The sequence below is a fragment of the Myxine glutinosa genome, chromosome 1 (assembly GCF_964187855.1).
Source record: "Myxine glutinosa chromosome 1, kmMyxGlut1.1, whole genome shotgun sequence".
Lineage (NCBI taxonomy): Eukaryota > Metazoa > Chordata > Myxini > Myxiniformes > Myxinidae > Myxine > Myxine glutinosa.
Genome location: NC_136261.1, coordinates 445917439 through 445943007, shown reverse-complemented (window position 1 = coordinate 445943007; position 25569 = coordinate 445917439). Strand labels below are relative to the sequence as shown.

Sequence of the window (25569 nt, the reverse complement as noted above, 5' to 3'; positions counted from 1 at the left end):
TCGCTCCCATAAATCATAACACTTCTCACACATGCAGCATACACCTTTCCCTTCAGCTTCAACGACACTCCCCTCCTCATCAGCATGCCACTCAGTTCCCGAAACTTCTTCCATGCACATCTCACTCCAGCAACCGTTGCCGAGTCTGATCCACCTTCTCCATTCAGCATGTCTCCGAGATAGCAAAATGTTTTCCCACCTTCGAGCTTCACGCCGTCTCCAAGATCCAACTTAACATTTCCTCCATCTGCAGCTCCCTCTGTGCACACCTCCATTTGAATGTAGCTGCCACACTGGTTAAAGACCCTCTCAGACCACTACATTTTTGATGAACCCACTCAGCGCACATTGTACATTGAATGGAGTTCACTCCGACACCCTTTCTGCACACAGCACATGGCCACTTCCCAGTTCTTTCCACCTCACCACATGCTTTACCACTTGCCATCACCTTCGTCTTTCCTATATTCACCCTCAGACCTTTTGTCTCCATACTTTCCTTCCACTTGTTCATCTTTTCCCTCAATCCATCCATACTTTCCGCAAACAACTCCAGATCATCTGCATACAACAACTCCCACGGTAAACCCTCCTTTACGTTCTGAGCCAGCACCTCCAACACAGCTACAAATAGTAGTGGACTTAGTACCGACCCCTGATTCACTCCCACCTTCGCCTCATACTCACCACTGTTCCCGTCCTTCGTCCTTACAGCTGTGCGCGCTCTTTTGTACATTGCCATAGCAACTCTGATCAACCATTCCTCCACTTCTAACTTCCTCAATGCCCATGTCAATACTTCGCGTGGAACCCGATCGAATGCTTTCTCCAGATCAACAAACCCAAGAAACAACTTCTTCCTCTTCTCCATGTACTTCTCCTGCAACTGCCTCACAATAAAGAGCGCGTCTGTCGTTCCTCTTCCTGGCATAAATCCAAACTGCATTTCGTCGATCTTCACCTTCTTCCTTATCCTCCTCTACAACACCCTTTCCAATACCTTCATTCCATGCTCCAATAAATTTATCGCTCGGTATGAGCCACACTCCAGAGGGTCACCTTTCCCCTTGTATAGAGGGACAAGGGTACTCAGTTCCCAATCCACTGGAATGCGGCCTTCTTTCACCACCAGATTACAGATATCTGTCATTCTCTTCACACCCCAACTTCCTGCTGCCTTCAACATATCTCCCACAACTCCCGTCGGCCCTCCCGCTTTTCTACTCTTCATTGCTTTTATCGCTCCCTCAACTTCCTTCTCAGTTATCTTCTCTGCCGGTCCTAAAACTGGGTTACTCTCTATGTTGCCATCCCATTCATTCTCTGTGTTCAACAGCATTTCCATATATCTTTTCCATCTTCCTTTAATTCCATCTGGGTCCACAACGATTTGTCCCACTTCATCCTTCAAGCAACTCACCCCCATTACATCACACCTCTCTTTCGCTATCTGCTTTGCAATCCTGAATACCGCTCTGACCCTCTTCCGAATCCAAGCGTTCTCCGAACATTTTCCTCCACGTCTCCTGCGCCTTTGCTACCTCTTTCTTTGCAGCCTTCTTGGCTGCCTTATAACTTTCATGCTCTGCTTTTTCTGCTCCCATACCCTTCGCCTTCTGCCACTCCTTGAACTTCTGCCTCTTCTCGTTAATCCTCTTTCCAACTTCATCATCCCACCACCATGTTTCAGTTATATTGTACGAAACTGATGGCACCATCATAGGAATTATATATTGGTTGTACAATTGATTACTATTGTTTTTGTGCTGTTATCCTTGTGTGACCTTAATACAATACTTGTTTGTTGATAACAATTTGTGTGGTTTCACCATTGATCTTTGACACACAGAATAACACATCTTTCTGCCGTGACTCGTCTCGGGGCTCGGAGGTACACCGTGACCGGGGTTTGGGGAGGAGCACATAACAATAACAAACAGAAGGACGGAAGGCACAAGGGGGTGAAGGAGAGAAGGAGTATGGAGTATAAGGATGATGAGGACCAGCGAAGACTGGAATAAGAGCTGGCAAACAAAATAGTGGATATAAGATTGCACCATTTGGGGAAAGACCACAACTATACGAGAAAACAACCGATGGACAAAAATGCTGTTTGGGTGACACCCAAAAAAAAGAAGGAATGTGGAGCAGTCCACGAACCCATCTGCAAAAGTCTCAATATCCCAATTCCAGACAACTCATGTAAACGTTATCCAAAAGCAATCATGGAAAACAATGAAGTAATCCCTGGTTCAGGTACAACCTAATTATCCTAATGAGAACAGAAAACAAAGCATTGTGACCATATATATGGGTTATATATGCATAGGGGCTTGATCATCGACAATTTGTTACCATTTGTGTATATCTTATCTTATGTATTGTGTGTATTTGTGTATACCATTTGTGTATATATTGAGTAAATATTCGTGACGATGTAAAATTTAACAAATTAAGAAATATCGCGAATCACTTACATGATGAGCCCCATGAATATGATCTCAACTCGAATGTGTAAACCTTCAGATAATGACAACTGGGCGTTTCTAGTCCCCAATGGTCCCCTCTAGACAAATACATGGGTTTATGGTATAAATGTACACAGATGCATGAATGAAATTCACAATATTAGCCACTTTAGTGAAGTTGGTTCTCACACTATTACCGAAATAGAGGTAGATACTTCGAGACTGGGACGCCTCCATTCCAACTTCTGAAACCGGCATATGGGGACAAAAAACAACCAAACACACGTCTCCCTTGTGCGGCAGATGGGCTGATTATGGGACACGCATCCCTATCTTCACCAAAATTTAACCAATACGTCCTCGTCACACACGCAACCTGTCCAACAAGTTTGGTCAGAATCCATCCATAATGTTTTCAGATATCCTGCTCACAGACAAACAGACAGGAGTGAAAACAACCTGCATCCACCTTTGGTGGCAGAGATTTAAAAAAAAAAAATCAATCACAGAACCTAAAGGTTACTTCTTGACATGCAATGTTGTATTTAAAGAATACGTCACGTTCCAGACTTGGGTGTTAATCCATCATCCTGACATTGGAGACAGCAAGAATCACTGAGCCCGATTCCACAGAAACCAGAAACGTTGCCTTCTGCACATTTTGAGATCCAAAAATCTTTTCAGAGGAACTGGAAAGTTCCCGAATAACATTCTCCAAGTTTAAGGTGACGAAAATATTTCCCAATAGAGAAGAACATGCAATCTGGATATTTTGTGGCTTCGAAAAATAATTCATAAATTTACAGAAGTCAGCATACATCGCAAATTGTAATTTCTCTGGCGAGAGAGAGAGGAGCTCAGTCCACAATGGATCCGACACAGTAGAAGCTGAAATAACCATCTGATCCTCAACTCCGAGATTATTGATCACTGCTTGGGCTTTCTGCTCTCAGGCCTTGGGATTTGCGCCATTCCAAGAAGCTCTCCATTTCAGCGATGACATGCCAAGGATACCATGCTTATGTTAATCACAGAAAAGTTATACATGTTATTTTCTTTACTCAGTTTGGAATGTTTTGCGAGTTATTATCTTATCCAATTTGTTCACGTATCCAGCTAAACGGAAAACGTATCAAGCTTTATCACCACATTTACACTGACAGTATACAGAAGAGACAGCCACACTAACCTTTGAGCTGTGAAGCATGGTCAAAAACAAATGATTTGCCAGTACGTTATCCTGATGAGCCAAAAATAAGGGTGTAATCTGGATTGGCCACTCTAATTCCATGTATCTGTGACCAAAAATATCTGTCTTTAAATACCCGAGTAGCACATGGATGCTATACCAGTTTGAAGGTGATGTGTTGGCCTAAAATAAACATTTAAGCCTTAAATACAGATGATGCTTACATTAGTGAGATACTTGGTTTGCTTCTGAGAACCAATCAGATCAATCTGAGGTGAGATGGGTGAGAGGCCGACAGAGTACTCACAAAGAAGATAGTTTGTGACGTTAGCAAAGTTGCTTTCAGTTTATTGCTTGTCTTTGATTTTGTGCCTGTCACACGTGAAAACCCTGACTCACACAGGTATGTGGTGGTGAAAGGTAGCAGGAACTTGATTGCTCGCTCTGATTGAATCCCCTTCCACTGTAAATCAAAACTTGATATATCTGGGGTCGTATTTTCTGACAATGCATTTCACCTCCTTTTAGCAACTCCTGAAGATTCGCCAGCATAATCGGTTTTTCTTTTCAATTCATGGTCCACGTTTGTCAAAATAAAATACAGTAAAAGTAAAATACAGCAGCTTACCTTTTCATGTGAACACAAGATGCCTGAGACTTTCTCCATACACCTTTGATCAACCAAACGGCCAACGTTTGATACGGCCAACGGTGAAACTGCAAACACCGAATCCACGATTGTCACGGATGGAAACCCTTACGTCATTTCCTAATTCACCTTTCAACTCGATCTCTATATTTTCATTTCAAACAGCATCATTCCAATCACAAATTAATACAATAACATTAATATAACTTCTTTTTTTTGAGAGGTCAATTTTACAAATACTCGTGAGGTAAACTAATCACCTGCCTTCTCAGGTGGGTATGATGTCCGCGGACCACGAGGTTGCACCTTCCGTCCCTACTGATGGTCGCGACCCGCGACCCCCCCCCCCACCCCCCGGTTGAGAATCTCCGGTCAAAACGACTTTTTAAGAGCGGATAGTCCAACTTTCGTTTTGGATGTGGCAGATGGGACATTCTTTTTCCATACATAGATCGCTACATTAACATAGATCCCTCATCCATCCATCCATCCTCTACAACCTTTATAACACCTCCTCATTTAGAGGTCACATTGGATATACAAGTTAACTTTAAAAACTTTCTGCCTGGTTTATAGTTAAAAGGAAGAATAAGGTTTAACCATCGTTGTATGAAGTTTAGTGATAACGTCGTGTAAAACAATGCAGCGAATAAAACAAAACGAGTGAAAAACACCTCATTAAATGACCAATCAAACACCTCAACATCAATTTAATAAAAACTCGTTTAACTTATCTTCATTCCCGTCATCAACGAACAGAAAATTATTTTATCTTCAAATAAACGTTTTACAGATCTTTCTCAGTATAAATAATAAAATGAGAATCTCCAACAAACCTCTTCAGTTCAGATCCAATGCCCTCTTTGTCACAATTGCAGCACGAGGTTTGCAAGATCACCCGGAAGTTCTTCAACATTATTAAATACTTCCTGGTTAAGCCCATCGTTCTGCTTCCTCTTTGCAAGAAGATTGTTTGTGACGTCAGCAATTTGTAAGCCGCCACATTACAGTGCGAAAATAAAAACGAAGATAAAGAGGAAGCCGGGACTGCTTCCGGGTTAGGATTGAACCACGTGCGAGTGAGCGCGGCCATGTCCGCAATGGCGGATTAACGGTTAACGCACGTGCATAATGGTCACGTGCGCAGGGCCCCCAAATTCAATGACGTCATGCAATCAATGCACCAACTCGAGATCAGGAGAGACGAGAGATAACGCGAAGCCGATCGTCGTCCACAATGTTTCAAGATGAGACCGAGGGTGGGTCTCACTTTACCCACAAAACACATCACCTTGTGAGTGGTGATAAACACAGCGTGAAGGGAATGATCCATCTCGAGGAAAGAAAGCAGTGTCACGTGATTAATCGATTTTTAAAAACGTTTTTCCCTGATGTTTTACTGGGTATTGACAAAGATGTCAGAGCATATAACGATGATGTTAATACACAGTGTATAACATCATGTTAATCTGCTCTGCCAACACGAGTCCGTGTCATTGTATTATAGTGATACTTTTGTTCGTACCACGTGAGCGATGTTAATACACAGTGTATAACATCATGTTAATCTGCTCTGCCAACACGAGTCTGTGTCATTGTATTATATGGCTAACTTTGTTCGTACCACGTGATCGATGTTAATACACAGTGTATAACATCATGTTAATCTGCTCTGCCAACACGAGTCCGTGTCATTGTATTATATGGCTAACTTTGTTCGTACCACGTGATCGATGTTAATACACAGTGTATAACATCATGTTAATCTGCTCTGCCAACACGAGTCCGTGTCATTGTATTATAGTGCTACCTTTGTTCGTACCACGTGATCGATGTTAATACACAGTGTATAACATCATGTTAATCTGCTCTGCCAACACAAGTCCGGGTCATTGTATTATATGGCTAACTTTGTTCGTACCACGTGATCGATGTTAATACACAGTGTATAACATGGTTACCTGCTCTGCCAACACGGGTCTGTGTCATTGTATTATAGTGCTAACTTTGTTCGTACCACGTGATCGATGTTAATACACAGTGTATAACATCATGTTGATCTGCTCTGCCAACACGAGTCTGTGTCATTGCATTATATGGCCAACTTTGTTCGTACCACGTGATCGATGTTAATACACAGTGTATAACATCATGTTAATCTGCTCTGCCAACACGAGTCCGTGTCATTGTATTATAGTGCTACCTTTGTTCGTACCACGTGATCGATGTTAATACACAGTGTATAACATCATGTTAATCTGCTCTGCCAACACAAGTCCGGGTCATTGTATTATATGGCTAACTTTGTTCGTACCACGTGATCGATGTTAATACACAGTGTATAACATCATGTTGATCTGCTCTGCCAACACGAGTCTGTGTCATTGTATTATAGTGCTAACTTTGTTCGTACCACGTGATCGACGTTAATACACAGTGTATAACATCATGTTGATCTGCTCTGCCAACACGAGTCTGTGTCATTGCATTATATGGCCAACTTTGTTCGAACCACGTGATCGATGTTAATACACAGTGTATAACATGGTTACCTGCTCTGCCAACACGGGTCCGTGTCATTGCACTCTTGTGCTTCCTTCGCTCGTGCCACGTGATCGATGTTAGTACACAGTGTATAACATCATGTTGATCTGCTCTGCCAACACGAGTCTGTGTCATTGTATTATATGGCTACCTTCTCTCGTGCCACATGATCGATGTTAATACACAGTGTATAACATGGTTACCTGCTCTGCCAACACGAGTCCGGGTAGTTGTTTTGTTGGGCTACAAAACAACGACCGTCACGTCACGTCACGTTTGTTGGGTTTTGTTTGTTTTGTTGTGTGTGTGTGTGTGTGTGTGTGTGTGTGTGTGTGTGTGTGTGTGTGTGTGTGTGTGTGTGTGTGTGTGTGTGTGTGTGTCCCTTGAAAAGGCTAGGTTTTAAAGGCTTTGAGTCGTGCTTTCGGAGGGATTTGAGTGCAGGGTTGGGAGGGGGCGGGGGGGAGGGAGGGGGTTTAAGGGGAAATCTTTCGTCATGACTGTGTGTCAACCGGTTAAAAGACAGAAAAGACTCTGAGGACCCAACAGACCTCGAAGACCCAATGGACCCCAAACACCCAAAATACCCTGTCGACTGTTAATGACACGAAAGAACATGAAGACCCAGAAGACCCCAAGGACACAGAAGACCCCAAGGCCGCTCTATACCACCATCCCAAAATACCCAAATGACAGAGGACCCAAAAGACCCCAAGGACTCAGAAACCCCCAAGGACTCTGAAGACCCAAAAGTCTCAATGGACCCCAAACACCCAAAATACCCCAAAGACCCAAAATACCCAAAACACCCTGGAGACTGTCAAAGACCCAATAGACCCTGAAGACCCAAAAGACTGAAAAGACCCTGAAGACCAAATGGACCCCAAAGACCCAAAATATACCAAAGACCCTGAAGACGAGATCTTGGAGATGACGTCACGGATTTTCGAAGCTCCAGACAGTCTCCACGTTTTCAAAGTTGTCATTGTTCACAATTGTATTTTGTCGAAACTGTATTTATCTTTCGGTGTGTCAACCTATATATAGTGTGCCCCTTGGAAGTTTCTCGGCGTTTATCATAAATCGTTTCTGTTTGCCGCGATGCGTGTGAGGCCTTGCAGCCTCAGGCTTCCCCCTTCGAGGTTTGTTCCTTCCTTCGCTGTTTTTGCTAGGTTTTTTATTTTCCCTTCTCCCCCAAACTTCACCGAACATCTACTCTTTGTCTACCGTTGTAACCCCCCCCCCCCCCCCCAAAACAAACAAAAAAAACAACTTTTATTTCCCTTTCTCCTCATGTGCTTTTGTCCCATCGTGGGCCTCTGTCCATGTGCGCTGTCCCGCCCTGCCCCCTTATCCCCTTGCCTTCCACCTTTTGCCCTGTGTAAGTGACTCATGGTTGTCCATCAAGGCCCTCTTCCCGTTGGTATTTTTGTGAATATAACATTGTTCTTCACGGTTCTGTTTAAATATGTTTAAACTTTCCCCTTCAGTGTTTTATTCAGTGGTTTATAACAACACGCTGTTTTTCTTCCTATATAAAAGGCTCCTTTCAATTTCCTCTTCAACTCATTCCATTTCAAAAAAATATTCAATCTCTTAAAATTATTTCTCACAACATGCTCTAAATCCTCATTCATTCCACCCCTCCTCCATCGTTCTTAAACGGATCGCTAACTTGAAAATCACAACAAACCCAATTTGTTATAAATTTTCATTTTTCATTAATCATCCACTTTCTAAACTCCCCCCTTACCCCTCCACTCCAAATCTCCCCCCTTGCCCCTCCCCTCCAAATCTCCCCCCTTGCTCTTCCCCTCCGAAACTACCCCTTTTCCTCTCCCTTCCGAAATTCCCCCCTTGCCACTCCCCTCCAAATATCGCCCCTTGCCCCTCCCCTCCGAAACTCCCCCCTTGCCCCTCCCCTCCTAAACTCCCCCCTTGCCCTCCCCTCCTAAACTCCCCCCTTGCCCTTCCCTTCCTAAACTCCCCCTTGCCCCTCCCATTCAAAACTCCCCCCAACCCCTCCTCTTCAAATCTCCCCCAAAACCATCCCTCCCAAATTCTCCCTCCTCCCACCTCCTTCTCAAAGCTGCCTCCTCCCCACTTCGTCTCCCTTCTATCTCATACCTCCACCTCCCCCAACCTTCTACTTTCCTCTGCCCCCCCCCCCCCTCAAACAACCCCTCACTGTGCCTCATCCCATCACCATCAAACCTTTCATCCTCCTCATCCCTCCCTTTCTTGTAACTCTTCTGTAATCTCTGACACACTATCAACTGCTCTTCCTACCTCCCCCTCTCATCCTTCATCTGTCCCTACACCTCCCCTCCCCTGTCCTGCACCCGATTCTCCCCCTCTCTCCTCATTAAGGTATGGACCTCAAACATCCGGGGCCTTCACTCAAACCTGACTGATCTCTCCATACAGGTTGCTTCTGACAATCCAGACTTGATCTGCTTAACAGAAACTTTCCTCCTTCAAGATGTCTCTGATTCCTTAATATCTCTTCCTGGTTACTCCCTCCTCCGGTATGACAGACCAAATTCTGTGTCCTTGGGATCTTCTGGGTCTTGTATTATTGGGCTACGTTTGCTCGTACCACGTGATCGATGTTAATATACAGTGCAGAACATCATGGTTACCTGCTCTGCCAACACGAATCCATGTCATTACATTATAGTGCTTCCTTCGCAAGTGCCACGTGATCGATGTTAATATACAGTGTATAACATGGTTACCTGCTCTGCCAACACGTGTCCATGTCATTGTATTATAGTGCTGCCTTTGCTCGTACCACGTGATCGATGTTAATATCTACCATAAAAAACACAGTGTGTGTGTGTGTGTGTGTGTGTGTGTGTGTGTGTGTGTGTGTGTGTGTGTGTGTGTGTGTGTGTGTGTGTGTGTGTGTGTATGTGTGTGTACCCCGAAGACCCAAAAGACTCAATGGACCCCAAACACCGAAAATACCCCGAAGACCCAAAATACCCAAAAGATCCAAAACACCCTGGAGACTGTTAAAGACCCAATAGACCCTGAAGACCCAAAAGACTGAAAAGACCCTGAAGACCAAATGGACCCCAAACACCCGAAAAAATGTACCAAAGACCCTGAAGACCTAATGGACCCCAAAGACACAAAAGGTCCCAAAGACCCAAAAGTCTCTGAAGACACAATGTACCCCAAACACCAAAAAATACCCGGAAGACCCAAAAGACCCTGAAGACCCAAAATACCCAAATGACCCATAGGACTTAAAAGATCGACAAGTCGCTGAAAACCCAAAATACCCCCAAAGACATTAAGACCCTTTCATATCCAAAAGACAACAAAAACACAAAAGACCCTAGTAGATCATAAATGTTGTTCCTGGGACAGCCCCAAATCTCCATTCACTTACATGTAAATTTTCCTTTCACCATCACTTTTCTTCATTTCCCCTTAACAGCTCTATTCCTTCCCCCCTTGGTCTTATGGGCCTTTTACTCTTACTATCAATGATCATTGTTGTTTAGTAGACCACTGAAACAATGATCCTACAAATATTTGTTTATGTGTGGGAAATAATTTAATTCTCCTACCACTTCCATCACCATCTAATACATTAACAAAGAAGATGTTTGAGTTTGGTTCTTTATCAAGATATTTTAACTGAGCTAAGATAAAATGATAAACCTCCCTCAATGTTCTTGTCTGAGCACCTCCTGTGCCACACACTTTTTGGTTGGCTCTGCCCACTTTTTGTTAAGCACCGCCCACTTTTTGGTAAGCCCCACCCACTTTTTGTTAAGCCACGCCTACTTTTTACTAAGCCCCGCCCACTTTTGCTAAGCCCCACCCACTTTGTTAAGTCCCACCCACTTTATAAACTCTGCCATTGTATCATTTTCAGTTAAGACATTACATCATTTTCAGGGAATTTCCATCACATCATTTCCAGTTAAGACATGCCCAGGGAATTTCCACAGGAAATGACACACCCAGTCCTTATAAAAGGCACCGACCACACAGGCTTTTTCAAACACGCTTTCTGCTTCACTTGAGAATGGACTACAGTGCTGACATGGATTGGGATAATTTTGGTATCCCTTGGAGTCCTACTACCTGTGTAGCGCTCAACCTTCAGATTGATGAACTGGACTCGAACCTCTTATCAATGGAGGTAAGTTTGTTTATTTGCTTATTTATTTATTTAATTTTTTTTTTTTTTTTTTTTTTAACGTGAGGCTCGTGTAAGAGTTAACAAAGTTTATTTTAATATTCATAGAGCTTGATTTATACAAATAAAAATATTGTATTAAATTAATACATTGTTATTTTCTCCCACAGGAAATTGTATCAGATACGAAATGAAAATCTACTTTTAACACAACTTGGGATAAAGTTATTTTTTTGTTTGAAGATCTTTTGAACAACCAAGACCCACAGAACGAGTTCTACCTTGATGACCCAGCCAAAGAGTTATACCTTGGAGATCCACAAAATCCTGAACAAGAGTTTTACCATGATGATACTTATTGTGAGTTATCAAAACAAAACCCACTGAACAAGTTCTACCTTGATGAGCCAGAATACAAGTCATACATTGAAGACCCACAAATTTCTGAAAATTGGGAAAGGAGAGATCTCCCTGATGGTCCGCAGTTATACTATGTGAGACACATCATAGAAACCCTAAAAATATTGGGAAACGGGAATTCTCCCTGATGGTCCGCAGTTATACTATGTGAGACACATCATAGAAACCCTAAAAAATTGGGCAAGGAGAGTTCTCCCTGATGGTCCGCAGTTATCCTATGTGAGACACATCATAGAAACCCTAAAACATTGGGAAACGGGAATTCTCCCTGATGGTCCGCAGTTATACTATGTGAGACACATCATAGAAACCCTAAAAAATTGGGCAAGGAGAGTTCTCCCTGATGGTCTGCAGTTATACTATGTGAGACTTATCACGGAAACCCCCAATATTTCTGAAAATTGTGGTTCTACCTTGGAGACTTGGAAAGATGGTTATATTTTTGGAGACTCGGAATGGGAGTTTTGTTTTGATGACTCGGTATGTGATACCTATCTTGGAGGCTCAACAGGAATGTGGTTATACCTTGGGAACTTGGAAAGTTGGTTTTATTTTGGAGACTCTACCTGTGGGGTCCATCTTGGAGACTCTTTGGATTCTAAAGCAATTTTTTATTAGCAATTTTTATTCTAAAGCAATTTTACAAGATCGAGGCTCGTGAAAGAGTGAACATTATTCACACAGAAAGACAAACCGACACATAAAACATATAACATAGGGAGCGGTAGACAAGATGGGGAGAGAGGGGGAAGGACACAAACACAACATTTGAGAGCAGGGACCGAGAGACATGGAGACATCGAGAGATCTGAGAGAGGGCGAGGGCTTTGGGGGGGGGGGGGCGTGGGAAGGGGGCGGTGGGAGAGGTATAAAACATATGCACACTGCCAGGACTTCCAGGAAAGAAGTTGGAATTTCAAACAAGGTGGATCTGGGGTGAATTAGCGGGGGTAGAAAAGATCAAGGTTATGGATGGGGGAAGATAAGAGATGGTGGTGAACAGCTGTTTTAAAGACCTGGAGGGAGGAGTGGGATTGAAGGGAGTGAGGGAGTGTGTTCCAGAGGCGGGAGAAAAGAGGAATGAAAGAGTGAAGGTGAGCAGAGAGCCGAGATTTCGGCAGTTTAACCATCAGAGGGTTGCTGGCAGATCTTGTGCGACCTGTAGGAATATTTGGGGGACAGAGCACAGAGAGAGCTGGGGGTGCAAGGCCGGAGAGGAGTCGGTAGAAGACAGAAAGACCACCTACCTGCCTGCGGTGAGTGAGTGAAAGGCCCTCAGAGATAGCTTCATCGCGGGAGATTCCAATAATTCTGAAAGCTTTGGTTTCAACAGCGTGAAGCCGAGCTAGGTGTGAGGCAGGAGCACCGGCCCATAGGGGAGAACAGTATTCCATTGAGCTGTGGATGAAAGCCTTGTATGTGGTGAGGAGCTCAGGTGTGCCGAGGAAGGACTTCGCACGACGGAGGATGCCCAGTCGGCAACTGGCTTTGGAGGCCAGCTTGGAAATGTGGTTTTCCCAAGAAAGATCATGGCAGATAGTGAGACCCAAAATCTTGAGCGACAGAACTTCTTGGAGAGGATTGTTGAGAAAGTAGATGGGAGGGTTGTCCAGTCGATCTTTTCGGAGAGACATAGTAAGAGTGTGAGATTTGTCAGGATTGAAAGACATGTTCCACTTGTTTGACCAGTCTGTGATTTTGTGCAGGTCTTCAGAGAGTGAGGAGGCAGCAGACTGCCGATCTGAGGGAAGAGGAATTGGAGCGGCAGAGAGTGGAGTCATCAGCAAAGAGATAGAGAGGATTTTCGAGAGAGTCAGAGAGATCATTGATGAAGACCAGAAAAAACACGGGGCCCAGAACACTGCCTTGGGGAACTCCAGCCTGAACAGGAAGGGGAGATGAGAGAAACCCATTCAGGGCCACACGTTGACGACGACTAGAGAGGAAGTCCGCCAGCCATGCGTGGAGATTTCCATGGATATCAAAGGAGGAGAGTTTGGTGAGCAGAGCGGGGTGCCAGACCGTGTCGAAGGCACGTGATATGTCGAGGGAGACAGCTCTAATTTCCTGTTTGGCATTGAGGACCTCCATCCATTGTTGAGACAGCAGAAGCAGCATGTCCAGAGTAGAGTGACCTGGTCTGAAACCAAATTGATGATCAGAGATCAAGCCATTGGAGAAGAGGAAAGATTTCATATCCGAAGCAATGATGGATTCCATGACTTTGCTGATAATTGGGAGAATGCTGATTGGTCTGTAGTTGCTAGGATCTGTTTTTGCACCTTTTTTGTGCAAAGCGGTGATGTTGGCTGATTTCCAAGCAGATGGCAGTTGACCTTGAGCAAAAGAGAGGGTGAAGAGAACAGAGAGAGGGTGAGATAGAGCAGCAGAGCAGGATTTTAGGACCCGTGGGCTGATGCCGTCGGGTCCATTTGCAGAATCAGAGTCGCGGGTTGACAGAAACTTTTCCACCTTGTCAGGAGGAAAGGACACGGAGTCCAGGAGCAGCAGGGTACGACTGGGTATGGTGGGTACAGAGAGGGATGGGTTTGGGACACAAGATTTAGAGGCAAACACAGAGTTGAGGCATTCAGCTTTTTCACGTGCGGAGTCAGCTGTGTAGCCGTTTGAGGTAAGGGAGGGGATGGAGGGGGAACAAACACCAGAAACGGATTTGACCAGATGGCACCAGGATTTGGAAGAGGGAGACAGATAAGAGAGTTTGGTCTTGAGAACAGAGAGATATTGTTTCCTGGCTCTCCTGAGGGTGGACACACACTTGTTTCGGGCTTTGTGAAAGGAAATGAGATTTCCTACCGTTGGATTTGCTTTCCAGGAGACGAAGGCAAGTTGTTTCTGGGCAACAGCCTCACCACAAGATTCCGTGTACCATGGACGGGAGGAAGGGTATGACAACTGAAGACGAGATGGGATAAATCTGTGCATGAGAGAGAGCAATTTACTTTGGAAGAATTCCCAGGATGAGTTGATGTCAGAGGTGGTAGAGATGGGAGACCAGTCCAGATGATTGATGGCTGCTTGAAGACCGTGCCAGTTGGCCTGAGTGAAATGCCAGACTCGTCGACGCTGAGCAGGCTCCCTGAGGATGGTCAGAGAGATGTCCACTTTAACAAGGACATGATCAGATGATCCGATCGGAGCAGAAGAAGAGCAGCAGACATTTTCAGGGAAGTTAGTCATAACCAAGTCCAGAAGAGAAGATGTTCCGTTGACTGAGATCCGGGTCGGGAAATTGACAGATTGTGTCAGTCCCAGTGAGTCGCAGAAGTCCTTTGCTGAGGAGCCATGGCTGGTGAGAGAGGTACCCACACCCAGCCAACTGGCATGATGACAGTTGAAATCACCACATATGAGGAAGAGAGAGTTGGGATGAGTAGGTAGAAGTTGGTCCATATCATCAGACAGTGAGATGTAGATGGAGTCATCACTGTTTGGTGGACGGTACAACACACATATGAACAAGAGGTGGGAGCGAAGGGGAAGCCGTAGCCAGAGGTATTCCTGGGGGTGAGGTGGAGAGAGTGCAGTGCAGGGCGAGTGAGGAAGAGAGTTTTTGATAAAGATAGCAACCCCGCCTCCAGGACGAGGCTCAGGTCTATCATACCGGAGGAGGGAGTAGCCCGGGAGAGATACTATGGAATCAGAGACATCATAAAGGAGGAAAGTTTCTGTTAAGCAGATCACGTCTGGTTTGACAGAAGCAACCTGTATGGAGAGATCAGTTAAGTTTGAACGAAGGCCCCGGATGTTTGAGGTCCATACCGTTAATGAAGAGGAAGGGGGAGCATCAGATACAGAACAGGGGGGAGGAGGGGTAGGGTAAGATGTGGAAGAGGTGGAAGAGGTAGGGAGAGCTGTTGAAGGTGTGTCAGAGATTTCAGAATAGCTCGGAGAAAGGGAAGGATGGGGCGGACAAAAGGTTTGATGGTGATTGGGTGAGCCACAATGAGGTGTTATTTGAGGAGGGGGAAGAGCGAGGCAGAAGGTTGGAGGAGATGGAGGTGAGAGTTTGAAGGGGGAAGAAGTGGGGAGGACGCTTTGAGGAGGGGGAGTGAGAGGGGGGAAGTTGAGAAGCAATGAGGGTGGGGAGATTTGAAGGGGAGGGGTGAGGGGGGAGTTTGGGAGGGAAGGGACAAGGGGAGGGATTTGAAAGGGATGGGATATGGGGGAGATTTGGAGGGGAGGGGTGAGGCAGGAGTCTAGGAGGGGAGGGGCGAGGGGGCGTCTTGGCGGGGAGGGGTGAGGGGGTAGTTTAGGAGGGAGGGGGCAAGGGGGGAGATTTGAAAGGGATGGGTGATGGGGAAGATTTGGAGGGGAGGGGTGATGGGGAAGATTTGGAGGGGAGGGGTTATGGGGAAGATTTGGAGGGGAGGGGTGAGATTGGATTTTTGAAAGTGTACGATTTATTGGAAACGAACATTTATTGCAAAATGAGTTTCTTGTGACCTTCGAGTTAAAAATACGTTTAAGGACGCTGGATGGAGGATGGAGTGCAGGAGAGTTTAGGGAATGTAGAAAAAAGGCACTATAGGAGATGGATATTTTTTTTGGGATGAATTGATTTGTTGAGCAAGTCGAAAGCAGCCTTTTAAAGAAGAAGAAGAAAAAGGTGTTATAAAATATGACGGAATACATAACTTGAGGGGAAAGTGTAAACATTGAAGGTTAATGAGTGAAAACTATCTGGGGAAATGGGGGAGAAACACGTGGTCGAAGAACGAACGAACGAATAAGAATGAATAAACGAATGAGAACAGAGAAGGAAATGTGTTGTTGTTTTTTGTTTTGTTTTGTTTTTTTTGAGTTGAGATTTACACAAGGAAGTAGGCTATGGGTGAAAAGACTGGGAATACAGAGAACGAAAGTTATTGGATCACAAACGACGGACCGCTGAGAAAAACAAAGCCTCAAGGTTGTACAGTGCACACTGTACAAGGCCTCAAGACACGACACGAATTAACACGATTTTCAATACAGGTATGAAAGATTTGCACCGAAAAATCTTCGTCGGGACACAATATACGTACAACACCATAAATAAATACAGTTTTAACGAAAATACAAATGGGAACAATCACTTAACTTCGATTTCAAATCGTTCGCGACGCGGCAAAGGCCTTGCTCACGACACGGCAAACAGACGATCAATTTATGAAAGATAAACACCGAGAAACAACCAAAGTTGCACACAATAACTTCACACACCGAAAGATAAATACAGTTTCGACAAAATACAATTGTGAACAGACTTAACTTCGAAAAACGTGGAGACCGTGTGGAGCTTCGAAAATCCCTGCCGCCGTCGCCAAGATCTCGCGAGATGATGAAACAATGAACAATGTTCTTTGTTTAATGACGCTTGATTTAAGCAATATCAAGAAAGTTCGAGGAAGAAAATGCTGGAAAATTCTTTCTTCCCATTTCTACTTCTTCAAACTTGAAAGCCTTGAAAGACAGAATTGGAGGAAGAGAAAAAAATATAAAAATGAAATACGTATTTAAAAAAAGAAGAAGAAAAAAAAGAAATACGAATTTTTTAAAAAGGAGAAGAAAAAAGATTATGTTAGGGTTAGGGTGGGATTTTGAATGTGAGGGTTAGGGATGAGGTTGGGTTAGGGATGGGGTTGGGTTAGGGTGGAATTTTGAATGTGAGGGTTAGGGTTGGGGTTGGGTTAGGGATGGGGTTGGGTTAGGGTTGGGATTTTGAATGTGAGGGTTAGGGATGGGTTGGGTTAGGGATGGGGTTGGGTTGGGGGTGGGTTGGGTTAGGGATGGGGTTGGGTTAGGGATGGGGTTGGGTTAGGGATGGGGTTGGGTTAGGGTTGGGTTAGGGATGGGGTTGGGTTAGGGATGGGGTTGGGTTAGGGATGGGGTTGGGTTAGGGATGGGGTTGGGTTAGGGATGGGGTTGGGTTAGGGTTTGTATATTATTATGACTCACTCACACATACACACACACAAAAGTTAAGCCCCAACTGAAAAGTTGAGGGATTCTGTGTTTGGGGTTCACAGATCTCAAGAACGTATCCCCATTGTACACACAAAAGTTAAGCCCCAACTGAAAAGTTGAGGGATTCTGTGTTTGGGGTTCACAGATCTCAAGAACGTATCCCCATTGTACACGCACACAAAAGTTAAGCCCCAACTGAAAAGTTGAGGGATTCTGTGTTTGGGGTTCACAGATCTCAAGAACGTATCCCCATTACATTTTATTTATTTATTTATTATTTTCAAGGGTATTATCTGCTTACTTGTGTTTTTTATAATTCTTGTGAGTAAAATGAACCCAAGATTTCTTCCCCATTAATATAATATAATTTGTAAGTCCAAGGGACTGTATCCATTACATCAACAATTTTCAATAATTCATTAGTCCATCTCTTTGTATAACCTTTCTCAAAATGGCTTTTCCATCTATATATTCTTACAATATCACCAACTTTGAACTTGGGCTTTTTCAAATTAATCTCCTTTTCATATTCTAATTTTGTAAATGTTTCCGATGGTTTTGATTTTGTTGATGAATGAACTGTATTATTGTAATTATCTACAATATTCTGGATTAAATAAACCCATTTTTGAGAACCGAGTTGTGTGAATTTTTTAATATAGTTTCTCTTTCAAAGTGCGATTAAAACGCTCAAGAACAACTGCCTTTCCTTCATTGAAGATGCTGTATAATTTAATATCCTCCCCCTTAAGAAATTTCATAAATATTTTGTTATAGAACTCTGTTCCCTCGTCAGTCCATAACTTCTTTGGTTTTCTTTTACTTTTATTAAATATTCCACTGAAAGCTAACATAAGAGTATTACCCCTTTTGTTTTTCAAAGGAACAACCCAGGCAAATCTACTCCTCAAATCAATAACGGTTAAAGCATACCTGTATCCCTTATCATTATTTAGTTCGATTAAATCAGCGGACCATATGTGGTCGGTGTATTTAGAATAAACTTTCCTTCTTTTAAACTTTGTGATTATAGGTTTATGTAATTCATTAGACAAAAGCTCCTCAGTCTTGATGACATCATTGGAGTTTAATAGTTTTTTGGGGAATAACCAAGACCAAGTTTCAATTTAGCACTTATCATTTTTTTCACAATAAACCGATCAACTTTCTCTCTCAACGTAGGATTTCGTATCAAAGACAAATTATACAACATTTCTCTGTCTACTTCATGTTTTTCATCCAATATAGTGGTATTCCCATAAGCAATATCATGCTTCATACACACTTCATCAACCCTATTTATAGGTTTCGACCAAGGTTTAGGATTGTCAGCCTCATCTAATCTTTTATCCAAGTTTGTTCCTGGACCACAGAAAGAATACCCTGGAAGGTGTAATTCCCCTGGAATTCCAGTTGTTGTAAATTTACTTCCTGACAGAAACTTTTGTATGTCTCCTCCACTTTTAGGAGAGATGAATTGGCACTTTTTAGAGCCACACACTTGACATATTCCTTTTTGATAAACTCTATTATTTTTAGCTTTAACAAAAGAGATATTTTTAGATTTAGTTTTCTTTTTACATTTGAGACAATAACTCATTTATTTATCAGAAAAATTCTGACAGAGTATCAAAACCTTTTTGGTTTTTAACATATACATTTCAATCTTTATTTTTAAAACATAAAGAATCCTAAGGAATGCCTTCACTCTCTCCTCCATTTATTTACAAATAAAACTAACTAAAGTCAATAACACCAACATCATCAACCACATAATCTTTGTCTTCTTCATGTAAATCTCCTCGCTGGACTCATCTCAACCATTTTTTAAATCATTATCTTAGTAAGAGTCGTTATTTCTTTATTTTCCTCTTTGGTGCATTGAGATTGATTTATTTGCTGTAATACACTCAATCTTTTACGAATCTCACTGATTTCCATCTTTTTATATTTTTCCTCCCTCTCTCTTTGCTCCCTCTCCTCCTTCTCTCTTTTCTCCCTTTCCTCCCTCTCTTCCTTCTCTCTTTTCTCCCTTTCCTCCCTCTCCTTTTTCTCTCTTTCCTCCTTCTCATTTTTCTCCCTTTCCTCCTTCTCCTTTTTCTCCCTCTCCTCCTTCTCCTTTTCTCCCTTTCCTCCCTCTCCTCCTTCTCCTTTTTCTCCCTCTCCTCCTTCTCCTTTTTCTCCCTTTCCTCCTTCTCCTCCTTCTCTCTTTCCTCCTTCTCTTCTTCAACTCCTTCCTCATCCCTTGCTACCCTTGAGTTTGAGCCCCAAAGAATATTATACATATACTCATCTGGATTTTGAGATATTCTTGTATCTATAATTATTTTTCTCATAATAGGATACCAATAACATTTGTTGACGATTTCTAAAAGAGTTTTATATTTCATAACTTTGAGAAGTTCATTTTTATTTAATATTTTAAACAAGTCTCTATTTGTGGGTTTAACAATATCAGTATAAGGCCAGTTTTTAAATACAAAATTTCCATGTATATGCTCCATATCATAAGGTATGTAATACCGAGCACCTTTTCTTGTAGGTATCCCTGAATACAAAAATTATAATTCTCTTGTAGTCTTTTTCCTGCCATTTATGTATCAGAAATATATGGGAGATTAATATTATGACAGGTAATACCACCCCATCTTCCCACTACCAAATCGGTTTGTATTCCTCAGCTTTCTATCCTTATCTCATTACCTTCCTTCTTTGTCATGCTAACCATCGCAAAACTATCATATATTTTTCTTTTCTTAAAATCATGTATTTATTGTTTACTAATTGTGCTTCCACATAAATCCTTATCCTCACCAAGCAGATAATATTCTTCTTTACGAGACTGATTAAAATCATGTAGGTCTTCTAAGTTTATTGGAAAGGACCAATTATACCCTAAATCAGGCATATCATACCCCCCATTTATTAATTCGCATATTAACTATATGTCCTTCTTTATAAAATTCAATTGTAAGCAGGTAGTTAAATTTAATGAGGAAAGGTGTATGGTCAGTATAACCAGGTGTTGTGGTTGTAAATTTTACTTGTTTAACAAAACGTGCTGTTTTATTTAAAGATATATATTGTGATAAATCACTGAATCGAATCAAGTCATTCGCATCTGTGGGGTTTGGATAATTGATTAATTTATAAGTATTCTTCATATTAATATTTTCACTTATACTATATTTTTGTCGTTCAGCCTGTGCCTTTGTATAATAATTTGATAAATCAATATCCTGAGAGGATTCTCCAAAGATAGAACCATCTTTTCCAACATAAGTCATTTATATTAGATTAAAAATGACATCATAAAAATTTTCATTATTGTTGAGTTGAAATAATACATATAAACATAATTGACCACAACATTTATAATTAATTTCTTGAACTTGAAATGTTTGATAAACACCATTCTGTAAGAATTGTACTACTTCAACAGGCGGTGGCATACCATAACTATCAAAATAATATTTATCCTGACTATTATGAATACAAACCCAATGAGAACCATTTTGTGTGTCTAAATTCATAATAATATTCTTTATATTCTTGGACAACTTTGTTAATTCATCTCTCATACAGATTACCACATTATCAATTTTTAGTTTTTTACAATACTTAGCAAGTTCAATATTTGACGTTGTATTCTTTCCAAATTGTTTAAACCATTTATCCTTTTATTTATGAGAAAGATACAATCCATTACCCATTTTAGTTAGTTTAACACCCGCTTGAGCGATAGAGGAAAGCATATCTCCAACCAACAATCTAGCTTTATCAGGTAGGCTTTCAAGCTTTTCAGCAAAATCTACAATTATACCACTTCCACTAATTTGTTCCTCCAACACCTTGTTATGTCTTTCCAATTCTTTTTGAGCTTTTAGTTGTGCCTTCCTTTCATTAGCAGTTTTTACCGCTGCTGAAATACCACCAGTCAATACTCCCGCTGCACTTAAACCAGCAAATAAAGGAATTAGAAACGGGAGAAATCCTCCCTCTTGTATTGAATATTTCTTTTACATAGGTTTTGTCATTTTAATTTAAGTGATTCAGCATCATTTAGTGTTTTTACCTGCTCTCTTGTGAGTAAAACATCAATTCTTACTGCTCCTTTTCTTTGAATTGTATTAACATTAATAATACAAGGCTTTTGATTTTGAATACAAGATGTTAATTTATTAAGATTGATTTGATTAACATACCTCGGTTCTTTCCGACTCATTTATTTATGAGAATAAACCTATGTGATATTAATCATAACACCATTATCTGTATTAATCTGTAATTCTGTTTCCTCCAAAAGCAAACAATAAGCATCAACTTCTTCATTCTCTCCTCTTTCAATGTATAGAGAGGTATCTACTCTATTAGACTTTATAGTTTCCTTTTGAGAACTCAGGTCAATTGCGTAGATTGTATAAAGTTTTTGAAACGCAACCATATCCAAAATAGGATCATTATTACCGTTGCTTTCACACACCTTTTGGTAAGACTTGTAGGCTTCCGCATAATCATTTTTTTCCCAATCAATTTCCAATCTATCTCGCGGATAAAATGTGCCATCAAGAGAAACCCGAAGTTGTTTCACCTTAGCATTATCACTCAGTGCATTATTCTTGTCAGTACCTTCATCTCCATCTGGTTTCTTAAAAATGAGCCATAGGTATCGTGGCTTTCCTTGAAGAACACCTAAATTCCAAGTGTAGGTGGTAGTGTGTTCCAGTTTAACGCGTTGACATCTTCTTTTAAGGTATGATACATTTAGTGTTTCTTTGAGTTAAGTCTTCTATTTAACATCTCTTCCATTTTAAGATTAGGAGTATATTCACTAATATACCAACACAAATCATTAATAACAAATTTATTATTATCACCAAAAGCATTTTGAGCCCCAAAAAGCAATCTATTTACATTATCATTCCTTTGTAGTTGAAATCTAATTTTAAGCCCATACAAAACATTGTCATAATCACAAAATCCAAATATACCTTTAAGAGGTACTGCTATGGCAAAACTATTCTCTGCTTTTGTTTCATCATGATACATTGCCTTCCTTTGACTATAACCAGGGTGGGTCAGCATTTGTTCCCGTTGACATACCAGGAATAAAACCTTCAACAGCTCCCTTACCCATTCTATCACGAAACGAATATAGTGTAAATTTTATCATTTCAGATGTAGCAGAGACATAATCAACCGCCTCAACCTCTTGTGTTCAAATATATAGGCGAACACTATCAAACATTTTCCAGAAGAAATCATTTACGAGTGTAGCATTAATCATTTACGAGTGTAGCAATATGATAGTAATTAAAAAGTATTATTCGCAGCCTTAGTGAATTTAAATTTACACAGCAAGAAACTATCAGCTATATTCAAGTAAGTTTGTTGATTATTTATTTCAAAACTTTTTGTTCCATTTGAATTTCAGTCTGGTCCTGATATAGCATTTACCTTGAAATAGTCTGCCTTTTTAGTGAAGTTTGAAATGATAATCGCATCATCCAAATCATAGATACTATCAATCGCTTCCATACTTGTATTTATATAGTATTAAAATCGTTGAAACCCTGACCCAAGTATTTTAATGATTTTTTGTCGTTCTTGTGAAGATAGTTGAGTTTTACCTTTTTTAATTTCTTTGATTGCTTGTAATTTATGAGACTCCTTTTGAGCATCTTTTATACTCTTTATTGCACCCGCAACTGAGCCCACGGCAGAAGCAGTTGAAACAATTAGGTCTTTATGTTTAAGAATGGTTGAACCAATACCCATTAGAGTATCAATTATCCCATCTCCTTTATTTCTAAATTGATGTCCCACACCCCGTTGTCTCTTTGGTTTATAGTATCCTCTAACAAGAAACATACCTTCACCCTTATAGTATGGTGAAAGGAACATCCCATCCCCTGTAATTACTTTATATTTTCCCAACTCGTGTTTTCTCACAATAACCATTATTTATTTATTGAAAACCTTCACGTAGGTGAATTCTGATGGATATAATTTCTTCATTAAAGGAGATCATACGATTATCTTGATCGGTTATCCGAAAATTTACTCTGTATATGGTTTTTCCTGACACAGGTAAATAGACAAGATTTTTTGGTTCCATATTAAATTTATAACCAATCGGGGTTGAGTATGCGCTGAATGAAAATATTGTATTTGTTCTTATTCCATCGTTATAAGCACCATCAATCAAATCACAATGAATTAATACTGAATTTATACTGGGAGGATATTTGAATGACATTATCACTGTAAGATGTCCCGTTAGTTTCAATCTTTTTTGAAGAGAAACCCAATAGCTCTCTAAACGATTTTTCTATCGTGAAATCAACGTTATAATTATTTTTAAGTTTAATAGTTGATTTTGAAGTGTGTTTTTGAATATCTATTACCATATTTTTTGGTTCATCACCTTGTTCTTTCATAACGGAAGAGACTTCAGAAGATATTTGAAAATCTCGTAAGCTCTGGGTGAAACGGTTATAGTTTTATATCCACTTCCTGGATTATAACTAAACTTGTTGTTTTTCTCTGTGATATTAAACAAGGTATTATAAGTTTCCATCGACAATAAAGATGCCTCAAATTCTTTTGAGGGGTTAAGTTGTATTGGGTAAGGGAATGATGCTGTGTAATCACTCATTGTGAAATTAAAATTAAGAATTGTGCTTCTCATCTTATTTAATATCTAATAAAATATCTTTGTATTGATATTTATTAATTATTTTCATATTCATCAACTGGTCTAAAATGGCGGATGTTTCATTAAAACAATTATTGTTTCCAGCCTTCTTACTACCTAACAACAATAATAGTCTATTAACTAATTGTGATGGGTCATTTGGAAGAAAACTAACACCTGAACCAAGCTTACCTAAAGCACCAAAAATATATTTCTCCTTCTCATTCTTCTTCCTTTTACCAGCACCAGAAACTCCATAATCAAGTGAGTTCAGTAAATCAATATATACCCTATCTTCCTCTCTTTCCATATCAAGTGGTTCCTCAAAATATTTTGATCCCCTGAATCCGGAGTTTGTTAGAAGAAACATTAATCTTGGAGTTAATTCAACATTTGGTCAAGCAGAACTTAAGAACACCAATTTATCATTAAATATCAATACCTTTTCTGTCACAAGATAGAACTGTGCTGGTTCTTCTGTTGGAATGAGACCTGCTCTGGTTTTTGAATCCGCCAAATATTCATTGTTTTGAAGAGCTTCCATAACATAATTATGGGGTTGATTTACCTCCTCATGTTTCCGAAATAATCCTTCATCATCATATTCTAATTCTCCAAGTTCTTGCTCTGTCATTTGACTGAAATCTTTGAGCATTTGAAGTTTTTTTGGAGTAAATTCTAACGTGGGAACTGTAGGTGAAATCGTTTGTTGAGTTTTTTAAAGTGGTTAAAATTTTTTATCTTGTTTTCTTTCAAAGGCTTCTTCACCAGTTAGTTTCTGTCTTCGTTTCTTCTTTATCTCTTCCTGTTGCTTTTCAACTTTTGAAACCAACTCTTGATGTTCTTTAAACTTTCTCGCTCTTTCTTTGGTATTCATTTTCGGTATTTATTTATTGAAAAATATCATTTAGTATCTCATCTTGTTTCACAACAATATATTTATATTTTCCAATCGCATGTTTCATGGGAGCCTCAAATTCTTTTTTACTACATACCGTAGAGCAATTATTTCTCCAAAAATTATTTACATCCATTGAATTTAACTTAAATAAAATAAAAGTATTAGCATTGTTTCTTATTGAGCGCCGAGGGAGTTGAAAATATGACTGACTAAGATAAATACAATTACAAGAAGAATGTCTCCCTCTTGTATAGTAGCTATCCATTACTGTTTGGTTTCTCTCATTAACACAATCATCAAAGATAACGAGGTTCTTTTTTGATTTATCTAAATCTTGAGGTGAATGTATATCAACCGTATTATCACTGAGAATACAAGTTATGGGTTTTGGTTTCGGTTTTGATTTCTGTGTATCACAAAATAATTGTATTATATCTTCAATATTATAATCATTTAGTTTGATTTGAAGTTTAAATAAACCGATAATGTCTTCCTTTTTAAGACCCGCATTAAAACCTTGTGATAGTAGTTGATACTCGAGTTGAAAACTTGACTTCGTAAAAATTATTAAATTA

General features: G+C 40.6%; 1 protein-coding gene and 1 long non-coding RNA gene across 2 annotated transcripts in view; one reads left to right on the top strand and one right to left on the bottom strand.

Moving 5' to 3' along the window:
* Positions 1 to 25569, top strand: part of LOC137418556 (E3 ubiquitin/ISG15 ligase TRIM25-like) — a 1139870-nt gene that overhangs the window by 779006 nt on the left and 335295 nt on the right. The gene's annotated exons all lie outside the window — the stretch shown is intronic.
* LOC144889696 (uncharacterized) overlaps positions 1 to 25569 on the bottom strand; it is a 122221-nt gene that overhangs the window by 27171 nt on the left and 69481 nt on the right. Inside the window, exon 2 of the long non-coding RNA XR_013622009.1 lies at positions 4286 to 4374. This is a non-coding gene — a long non-coding RNA (uncharacterized LOC144889696). The remainder of the gene's footprint in view (positions 1 to 4285; positions 4375 to 25569) is intronic.